Source organism: Cebus imitator, unplaced genomic scaffold, assembly GCF_001604975.1.
Source record: "Cebus imitator isolate Cc_AM_T3 unplaced genomic scaffold, Cebus_imitator-1.0 Scaffold43, whole genome shotgun sequence".
Taxonomy (NCBI): Eukaryota; Metazoa; Chordata; class Mammalia; order Primates; family Cebidae; genus Cebus; species Cebus imitator.
This window is the reverse complement of record NW_016107358.1, coordinates 5,741,041-5,752,886: the sequence shown is the minus strand read 5'-3', so window position 1 is coordinate 5,752,886 and position 11,846 is coordinate 5,741,041.

Sequence of the window (11,846 nt, the reverse complement as noted above, 5' to 3'; positions counted from 1 at the left end):
AATAGGAAGATGGACACATTTGTCCCTAAAGCATTAGCTCTCATTTCAAAAGCTGATTCTTTTAAAAGTGTGAGTGAATTTGAATATGTGGGCAGTAAACTGTGCAAAGCAGATTTTTAACAATAATTCTTATTCAGTTAAGAATTGTGTACTTCCTTCTTCTTCTCATTTTTTTTTTTTAAGAGAAGTCTCGCTCTTGTCTCCCAGGCCGGAGTGCAGTGGCCCAGTCTCAGCTCACTGCAACCTACACCTTCTGTGTTCAAGCGATTCTTCTGCCTCAGCCTCTTAAATAGCTGAGATTACAGGCGCTCACCACCATGCCTGGCTAATTTTTGTATTTTTAGTAGAGACGGGATTTCACCCATGCTGTCCAGGCTGGTCTTAAACTCTTGATCTCAGGTGATCCACCCACCTCGGCCTCCCAAAGTATTGGGGTTACAGGCATGGGCCACCGTACCCAGTGCTGCTTCTCCTTTTTAACCCCTCCTAATCGTAGGAGAGAGAGAGTTGAATTGCCTTCTGCCCAGAGACATATTTGACTGATTTAGTACCTAGGAAAAAAGGTAGGGGTGAGGGATAGACAGGAAAGTGAGGTGGCATTATTTATTATTTAGTGGCAGGCCCTAAGGTAGCAGTTGTAATATACACACACATGCACACACACACACACATACACACACACACACACACACACGCACACACATACATTTTTAAAAACTTAATATATACAGCCCTGTTAGGTTAGTATTAATATTCCCATTTTATAGACAGGGAAACTAAGACTCAGAAATATTAAGTAACTTGCTCAAAGACAGAGTTATATGATGATACTTACTAAGAGGTCAGCTTTACTCCTGCATCTCAGATGTCCCTATTTTCCTGGCCTCTCTTCTCAAGTTTAACTTACTCTCCTCCCTGGTGAAACAAGAAAGCAGAGGAGCTTTCCTTGCCCCTTCACTCTCATTCTTTCGGATCAGGCTGCCCAGGAAGCACCTATATTCTTTGCCTATCTAGAACATCATTTTAACCAGAGCAGGCCTCTTTCAGAAAGAGTCTCCTTCCTTAGGAGTGATAAAGGAGCAAGTTCACTTGGCTGCTGATCTCCAGCCACATCTTCCAAACAGCTTTTGCAATAATGAGGCTGAGATGTCTATTTCCTTTGGTCTGGTTCCTGTGTTTTCTTAATTTTGTCAAATAGCTCAGGGTGGGAAAAAGAGGGGCATAACGTATTAGCCCCCTGAGAACCCAGTACTAATCAGGCAGCTCTGATATTTGAACCCACACTGGTCCAACTCTAAAGCCCATGCCATTTTGCTCACAGCATGTGGTAAAATGTTTGATCACAGAGTGCGCTATTGTTTGTGTGCACGTATGGGCTGCTACAGAATGAGGATATGTCTGAACACGATCTGGGTGCTGAATTTTCTCTTTACTAAGCATGCATATGGAAGACTCTGTGGGAAGATTTTTCTATTTTGGCCTGGGTGGAAACTTAGCAGAAATAGAGGCAGCATCCAAATCACCTTGAGCATTCAGTTCTACTAACGTGCCATGGAAGGTTCTCAAGGTCTTTGAATTGAAGATTAACTAGGAAAGATACTGGACTACATTTTTTTCTCCCTTCTTTGAGCCATAGGGTCTAATACCAAAGTAATTAAGGTCATTTCTAGATGGCTAGAATTTCTAGCCGTCAGTTCTTAACACAAGACAGGACACCCAAAACATTTGTGAACAGCAAAGTATGTGGACCAAGTTACATCCTACTATACTGCTGTATGAGTACATGCCTTCTGTTTTGAAAAGAATAAAAGGGGAGAGAGAAAGAGAGAAGTGAGAGTGAATGACCCATAAAACTTCACTAGAAATGGGTTTTTTTGTTTGTTTGTTTTTTTAGACAGAGTTTCACTCTTATTGTCCAGGCTGGAGTGCAATGGTAGAATCTCCGCTCACTGCAACCTCCACCTCCTGGGTTCAAGGGATTCTCCTGCCTCAGCCTCCCGAGTAGCTGGGATTACAGGCGCCTGTCACCATGCCTGGCTAATTTTTTGTATTTTTAGTAGAGATGGAGTTTCACCGTGTTGACCAAGCTGGTCTTGAACTCTTGACTTCAGGTGATCCACATGCCTCAGCCTCCCAAAGTGTTGGGATTACAGGTGTGAGCCACCGCGACTGGCCTAGAAATGGTCTAAGCCTCTGAATTAGATGCTCACACAGAAGAGGATATTTCCAGTTAGCTGCTGAGCGTTCGCATGTTGGCCATGAAAATACCTTACCCTACAGGTAAATGCTTTATATTCTGACTTATAGCCAAAGACAGCCCCAAGCAATTGGGGATGGTTAGTTTTGAAAACTTCATAAAAATTCTCCCTAGGGTTAAGAAAGTAGGGCAAGGTAAAAAAAAAAAAAAAGAATATGGATGTTTTATAACAGGGATGAAATTTGAAGTGAGGCCAATCAGAGGACAGATACAGAGGTAGAGAGTGGTGAAGAAATCACCATCTATCTTTAGGTCATGTGGGTAATTTCTGAACAATTCACATAGGCGAACATGAGTCTCTACAACTTCATTTTCTTGATATTTAAATCTATGTCCTGAAACCTAGCTCTTGAGGAACCAGCTACTCAGCAAACTGACCTATGATATTTAATCATCAACTTAAATGTTCACTTGTAACATTTCCCATTTCATTTTATTTCAGGCTATGAAGGAAATTCAAACAGAGGAAGGGAAAGATCTGCTAAGGCAAATACCAGACAACCTAGACCTTCTTGCCCAGAGTAGGTGAGGGAGAAAAAGAAGGAAGCAGGATATGCTTTTTCTATAAACTGTATTTTCTATAGATGTCTTTGTTTTTCATTTTCTAGTGAATAATGGTTAAATGGTTGGGCAGACTAATGTCCATGGGAAAGTGGAGATTGCTTAGTATTTCTGTAAAATGATAGGCCAGAAGAGAGCTTCTGTACCCTACATAATCCGAAGTTAGCGCCACAAGTCTCTCTCCTGTCATCTAAAATCTCTTTCATTAAGCCAAACGTGTCCCTTCATTTCTGGGAGAGTCCAACGTGAGTTAATAAATCTATTGAGACAAGTGAGTTGAGAGATTACACATATAAGACACATTTGAGGGACTAAAGCTGACCTCCATCTGGAGGCACAAAAGCCTAGAAGATTCCACCAACTGCCAGACCCATGAACAGTAATCCTTAAATGAAATTCATCGTTCAGCAGAAAAACAAGTTAAGGACAGTAATTCAACAGTAGACGAAACAGGCCGGAACAGGTTCAAATGCTGCATATTTCACAACAGAGCTTAATTAAAACAGGACTATGAGGCTGTTAATTGCATTATAATAGTTCAGCATGAAATTAGGTCTGATGTGAATGGCCTTATAGTGGAGTTGTTTATGTTATTATAATTACACAGTGGTACATAGATTGACTGCATAGATACATTTTTAACAGCTCTTGAGTGGATTTCTTTTCTTTCCTCATTTAAATTTGCACTCAGCTTCTGAGTATGGAAAGTCAGCAAGAGGGAACCAGGGTCAGGAAATTAGGTCATACTGGATGATCTGGTTGGTCTCCTGTGTATTTAAAGCTTAGAACTCCAAATAAGTTATGCCTTGATGATCGTGATTTTATTCACTATTTCTTTAGAAGCAAACAATTCATTAAAAAACTAGGTCTCAGTAAAATGGACATATATGCTTCATTTTGTCTTAGAAAGTGATGACATCCTGTGGAATTAATGAATCCAAATACATGATTATGACTGTATCTGTTGTTCCACAGTATTATATATTCCAGTATTTTAAAAAGTTAAAAAAAAAAAGATTGGTATCTAATAAAAAAATGCTAACTCCTGTTCACAAAATATGACAGACATAACAAGAATTGATTTTTGAAATGGTAAAAATGAGGGTTCTCTTTAGATCCAGCCATAGTATTCACTTTTTGGTCAAGAACTTAGCTGGTTTACATTAGAATCTCACCTATGGCCTTGACTTAAACCCTAAAACCTTGGATAGCGTCAGACATTTGGAAAGCATATGCATATTTGATGTTTTCAATCTTCATCTTGGTATTTTGATTTTTGTGGATTCTATGTTTGTCAGCAATATTGTACATTGTTGTTTTGAAATAAAAAAGGCAAAAAATTAATAGAAGATGGTCTACAAATAAGTTACATAGGTAAAATGATTACACCTTGATGCTTTACTCTTTAACATAACCATTAAGGGTATAGAACAAGCACGTAAGTAAATTTGAACCAATTTAGAGAAAGACAACAAACTATGTAGCATTTCCAGAAAGCCATATTTCTAAATAAAATTACCTGTGTTTAATTTAGATAGAAATTATATAATTTTGACGAAAGTTAATGTATATCCATAAGTATTTGTACACACATTATATGGTAAATTCTGTTAGCATGAACATCTCAAATTTTGGTAACCAACAATCTTATATCCTGCATCTGTTGGTGGAAATATGTGCTTTTCTTTTGAGAGAGAGTGTTCTTGCTGCCCAGGCTGGAGTGCAATGGCATGACCTTGGCTCACTGCAACCTCTACCTCCAGGATTCAAGCAGCTCTCATACCTTAGGCTCCCAAGTGGCTGGGATTATAGGTGCCCACCACTGTGCTGGCTAATTTTTTTTTGTATTTTTAGTAGAGATGGGGTTAAAGTATAAACATTCTGGAAGCTTAGACTCACTTATGAGTATAATTTTTATACTTTAACCAAACTTATTTCAAAAACCATGTAGTATAAATTGGTTGAAACTTTTGGAGGAAGAATTAGTAACAGCAAGTATGAACTCATCAAACACTGAGCATGCTCCTACATGAGTTCGGCAAAGGCTGTCACATGAGTCTTCCCCATACAACTACTTGGCTCACTCTTTTCCTTCACGACTCTACTAAAATGTCACCGTTAACAGTGGGGTCTTTCCTGACCGCCCCAAAGGAAATAGCACCTTCACCCTCAGCCATACCCTATTCCTTATTTTCCCTACAACACTTATTATAGGAGTTACTACCAACCACACTATAGATTTACTTCCTTATTATCTGGCTTTCTGCAAACAAATGTCAGCTTTTTGGGGAAAGAGACAAGAGCCTGGCAAATAAGAGGAGCTAAGTATGTATCTGTTGAAAGAAGAAATAAGTGAACTCAGTGATTTAAATGAATTCAGTATTTAAGGCAATCTGTTTTTTGTTTTGTTTTGCTTGTATCACGCTTACCTTTGAGGGTGCTACATCAATTTATTTTTACTAACTGCAAAATTGATATGCAAGACCCAAATGATCTTTTGTGTCAATGTTTCTAACAATGCCAAGGCCATTTCTTCAGAAGTATGAATGAGGCCATCACTCTATCAGCATCTCACAAGGCAAATTTTAAATCCCTGTTTCTTAATTCAGTGAAGTTTGTTCAGTTGCTGTCTCATCACCTCACTCCACCTACACCACCCACAAGTCAAAGACTGTCCAGGTCATAACTCTCCTAGAATAATACCCCTTCGCATGCATATAAAACCTTTACTCCAGGAGTTACAATGGATAACATGATAATTAATTGCCTCATTACACAGCCCTAGGAGCAAGAGATTATTACAGTATTTTGATTTTCTGGATGGTAAGTCTCAGATAAAGAAAATAAAACTGCATCTCTACCTTCAGTAAGAATACCAAAGGGATAAGAAACAATGAATTAACTTCATCTTCTTGAAAAGAATTGATAGGGAATTAGTGGTTAATGGAAAAAATGAGCATATTTCACTTACCACTTTCAACTCAGAGAAGCCAGGGCTATTTCACAGTTGTTTTTTCCACAACTATCAAAAGAAATCAGAATGCATGGGCGTGGTGGCTCATGCTTTTAATCCAAGCACTTTGGGAGTCCAAGGCAGGTGGATCACTTTGGGTCAGGAGTTTGAGACCAGTCTGACCAACATGGTGAAACCATGTCTCTACTATGAAAACAAAAATTAGCCAGACATGGTGGTGTGCACCTGTAATCCCAGCTACTCAGGAGGATGAGGCAGGAGAATCACTTGAGCCCAGGAGATAGAGGTTGCAGTGAGCCAAGATCGTGCCACTGCACTCCATCCTGGGCGACAGACTGAGACTCCACCTCAAAACAAAACAAAACAAATCAGTATGTTTTTGGTGTGCTTGGTGTGCTTAGTTTAAGTCTTTTTCATTATCCAAAACCATTTTTGTGTCCTTCATTCAAGCTAGATGCCATGAGAAATACAGGTTGAAGGCTGGGCACAATGCCTCACACCTGTAATCCCAGCACTTTGAGAGGCTGAGGCAGGAGGATCACTTGAGCTCAGGAATTCAAGACCAGCCTGGGCAACACAGTGAGACCTCGCCTCTACTTTTTTTTTTTTTAAAGAAAGAAATACAGAACAAAATATATTTTCTTGGCCTCCATGAAACTTATAACTTAGTAAGGGAAGTGAGATACAAATGGCAATTACTATAATTTAAAATTAGTAAGTTATAAATGTCCTATGAGAGATTTACAACTGTAAGCATCTGAGGAAGGAAAATTCACTTTCTGCAAGTGATAAAAATAGATTGCTCATGTTAGATATCTCCTCTGGGCCTGAACTAGAACTTAGAAGGGATAGTAGAAGGGCCACACAGGTGAAGATGAATATTTTTCATTAAAAAAAGTAAAAGAATAAGAAAATTTGGCATTCATATTTTAACCAAAGTTCCAGTATAATGCCTTTCAGTGAGTCCAAGCTTCCAGAATATTTATACTTTTTGAGATTTCAAGGGACTTTGTCAGGCTTCCTATTTTATGATCACACTTGGACATTGGATTTTGCCCTTTGTTTGAATGTGGTTCTGTCTTTCAGCACTACATTTTCAGAGCCGAGTAAGAGAAGAAAAAGGCATACAGAAAATTGATCACAGCAGTAACTATTTTGGGAAAGATTAATTAGGAATAAGAATTATAAAATAATACTTATTTAGGACTCATTACGTAAAAAGCTGTCTTCAAAGCACATTCATTCATTCATTCAACCATCCACTGTATTTATCATATTTATTGAAATCCATTATATTTCTTGAAATTGTATTTTGAACCAGAGGAAAATGGAGACAAAGAATTAAAGCAAAGGGACAGAGTCCTTGATCTACAGCTAACATTCTAGGGGAAGGAGATAGATGATAAATAACTAAGTACATCATATGTACGACGGAGAAAAGAGAAACAGGGCAGAAGACTAGACAGTGGGAGGGTAACAGGCTATATTATTGCTATGCTTTAGCAAGGACACTGGTGGCATGTGCTCCTGCTCTAAGGATCTGTGAAACTTTTGAAATTGAGAGAGATGAGTTAGGGTATCTGGAAGAACAAATTTCTAAGCAGCAAAACATTCAACCTGTGCTCTGGCTACATATAACAGCGTATGCTAATATGTGTATGTAAAGAGATTATCTGAAACTGGGACTTACATTTAAAAGAGAACAGAATATAAAAGTTTGGAAAATTTGCAGCCTGGCCATGTGGTAGAAAAGAAAAACATACATTCTGGGGAGGAGTTCAAGCCTAATGCAGAAGTTTGCATAAGTAAAGAGGAACTGAATGTTAATAGCCAACGCAATGGGGAAGATGCCTCTAAGACATTTCAGAGACCTTTGTAGCAGCCCCTCCCATCACAGGTCTTAGGGGGGACAAATGGTTTCAGAGGTCAGGCTCAGGACCCTGCTGCTCTCAGTCTCAGGAGATGATGCCCTGTGTCCCAGCTGTTCCAGCTCCAGCCTTGGCTAAAAGGGGCCAAGGTGCAGCTTGGGTGGTTGCTTCAGAGGGTACAAGTTGTAAGCTTTCATGGCTTCCATGTGGTGTTAAGCCTGAAGGTGTGCAGAGGGCAAGAGCTGAGGCTTGGGAGCTTCCACCCAGATTTCAGATGATGTACGAAACACCTGATGTCCAGGCAGAAGTCTGCTACAGGGGTGGAGCCTTCATGTAGAACCTCTACTAGAGCAGTGCTGAGGGGAAATGGGATTGGAGACTCCAGACAGAGTCGCCACTGAGGCACTGCCTAGTGGAGCTGTAAGTATAGAGGGCCATCATGCTCTAGACCCCAGAATGGTAGATACACCAAAAGTTTGTAACTGGCATCTGGAAAAGCCACAGGCACTCCATGACAGCCCTTGAGAACAGCCATGGAAGCTTAGCCCTGCAGAGTCACAGGAAGCAGAACTACCCAAGGTTTTGAGAGCCCACCTCTTATATAAATGTGGCCTAGATATGAGATACAGGATCAAAGGAGAATATTTTGGAGTCTCAAGATTTAATGATGGCCCTGCTGGGTTTTGGACTTTCACGAGGCCTGTAATCCCTTTGTATTTGCCAATTTCTCCATTTTGGAAAGACAGCATTTACCCAATGACCACATTCCCATTGTATCTTGGAAGTAACCAACATGTTTTTTATTTTACAAGCTCATAGACAAGAGAGACTTGCCTTGTTTCAGCTTAAACTTTGGACTTGTACTTTTGACTTAATGCTAAAATGAGTGAAGACTTTTGGGAACTGTTGGGAAGGCATGATTGTGTTTTGAAATGTGAGAATGACATGAGATATTTGGGATGGGCCAGAGGTAGAATGATATGGTTTGGCTCTATGTCCCCACCCAAATCTCATGTTAAATTGTAATTTTCAGTGTTGATGTAGAAGCCTGGTGGGAGGTGACTGAATCATGGGGCAGACTTCCTCTGCGCTGTTCTTGTGATGTATTTCTCATGAGATCTTGGTATTTGAAAGTGTGTAGCACCACCTCCTTTACTCTCTCTCTCCTGCTGGCCATGTGAAGTGTACTTAATTCCCTTTCACTTTCCACCATGATTGTCAGTTTCTGAGGCTTAACCTGAAGCAGAAACCTATATCCCCACAGAATCATGAACCAATTAAATCTCTTTTCTTTATAAATTACCCAGTCTCATGTATGTCTTTATAGCAGTGTGAGAATGGACTAATACAAAAGATATCTCATTAATAACTGATGACATTCCTAGCATCCAGTTGAGGCAGAAGGAAGTCCACAACCTAGGAGTAATAAGCACACACCATAAAGCAAGATCCAGTCCAGACCAACATTAACAAAGGCTAAACCTGGCCTGGGAAAGGTTCACATTGGAGACTGCATTTAGAGCTTGAGATCCCTCAAGTTAGAGGAGTTTAGGACATACCTCAGATTTTCCTCCATTTTATGCTAGTGAAATTTAAAATCAAGATCATAGAAATTCAAGGTGACCATTCAATAATTTAACTATCTGATAAAATAAGAAGAAACACACTTCATGGAAAGATAATGGAATTCAGAGTTTATATATGTTAAAATACATAATATACAAAATATAATACATCTAAAAAGCAAAAAAAGAAAAAAAAGAAAAAATTAGTAAAAGGAGGCATCAAGAGAAAAAGCAGTCAATAAAAATCAACCTTGAGATGGTTCAGGTATTACATTTAGAAAACAGAGCCTTTAAAGCGTCTATTTTAATTGTTTAAAGAACTAAGAAAAGCATGTTTAAATAATTTTAAAAATATGTGATTCTAATGAGTAGACTGATAAAGAATCTCAGCAGAAAAACAAAAACTATGAAAAATAACTGAATAGAAATTCCAGAAATAAAAACTACAATGACTGAAATAAAAAATTCATTGACTACGCTTAACAACAGATTACAGATGTTTAGAAAAAGGTACAGTGATTTTGAAGACAGATCAAAAGAAATTACTCAGTTTGAAAAACAGAGAAAAAATACTAAAGAAAATAAAAGCAAACCAGAAGCATGTAAAATATTAAATAACATAACATAAATGCAATTAAAGTTGCAGGTGGAAAAGGGGGTGAGATTAGTACTGAAAAAATATTTTAATAAATGATGACTAAAAACAAACCCAACTACATTGAAGATCACTTCTTACAAAGCAAAGAAGAATAAAACCACAAAGAACTTTACCTTGACAAATCAGAGGCCACAGATGAAAACTAGAGACAAATAATAGAGATTTAAATCAACCGAGGGAAAAAGACACATTATGTATAGGGAAAATGGATGCAAATGACCTCTGGCTTCCCTCAAAAAACAAAAACAGACAGATGCCAGATGATAGTACAACAATATATAAACCCCGATTTCTGGGTTGTTTGTTTGAATAGTCACAATGTGATCACAAACTCTGTAAATACAGATGTTATTTTTAACATTTATTTTTATGTTAGTATTAATAAACCATTGATTACACATTTGCTCGTGTTTGCAGCTTTTCGTCCTTCCTGATATCTGGAACAGTCTTCCGAAATACTTATGAAAATAAAATTCTAGATCTAGAATCTTGTCATTTGGCCAAGTTCTTGATTTTTTTTTTTTTTTTTTTTTTTTTTTTTTTTTTTTTTTTTTTTTTTTTTTTTTTTTTTTTTTTACTTTCCTTACCAATGAAATGAAGTACATGTGGTCTCTGACTTAATGATGGTTTGATTTAATGATTTTCAACTTTACAATGATGTGAAAGTGATATGCATTTTGTAGAAATTGTACTTTGTGTACCCATACAACTATTGTTTTTCACTCCAGTATAGTATTCAATGAGTTATGAGATATTCAACACTTTATTATAAAACAGCCACTGTGTTAGATTATTTTGTTGAACTATAGGCTAAAGTAAGTGTTCTGAGCATGTTAAAGTAGGCTAGGCTAAATTATTATGTTCAACAGGTTATGTGTTTTCAATTCAGTTTGACTCATGGTATTTTCACTTTAGATAGGTTGATTGAACATAGCCCCATTGTAACTCAAGGAGCATCCATATTAGACCCAATTATTTCTAAGACAATTGCAATCTCTGAAACACAATACAGAGTAAAGAACAAGTACTAGAATGGGAATGCATAAGAAATTCAAGATTGAGGAGTATCACATTACATGAAGCTATTATTTTTACTTTTAAATGCCTATAAATCAGAAAACCATGATAAACATATTTCTGAACAGATTTTTTCCTTCACCTTTGTTTTATCCTGAAAGAGTACAATGCCAAAATAAACAAACATGACCCATCAATGTGTCCATGTTAGCAGCCAGAAAATCAACCCTCAAATGACAGAACATGATGACCAAGAGTTTCTCATTTAGTGTCTAAAGGTAATAAACATATTTCTAGAACTTTTGTTACAAGATTAGTATGAAACTCATCTGTTGGTTGGTATTATAGCACTACTAGAAGCATACTTACTAGACAGAGTCAGCATCTCTCTTTATACAAAGAGAATGGACCAGTCAGATTTGTAGATTGTTTATTTCAGGTGATTCACGATGGTGTGTGGCACTGCCTAGGTTTTCTCATTTATTTGGTTACTTGACATGAATCTGAGTGACAAATGGAGTGGTTAACTAATAGGAGAATATCCGTGCATCCTTCCCTTTCTTTCTCTCTCTCCTCTCTTTTCTCTTCTCTGTCTGTCACTCACACACACACACACACACACACACACACACACACACACCAGAGCACCTCTATTTTCTGGGTAATTAAAGAAAGCTCTAATCCATATTGCAAGCAATGTCAGATTGAAATCATCTAGAAACACCTAAAAACCCTTGAGTAACACTCTATCACTATATTTGTCAAAACTACATCTTCACTTGTTATTGACAGTCTGGTCATCAAGTAGGCACAAGTTCACAACTCCAAGTATGTTATTTTCAGATTACCTGTTCATTCTTTCAGGCCTATTATTTTGCCCTTAAGTGTACTAAAAGAACCAAAAATGTTAAGTAGAACATTTAATCCACCCATCTCCTTTGCAGGA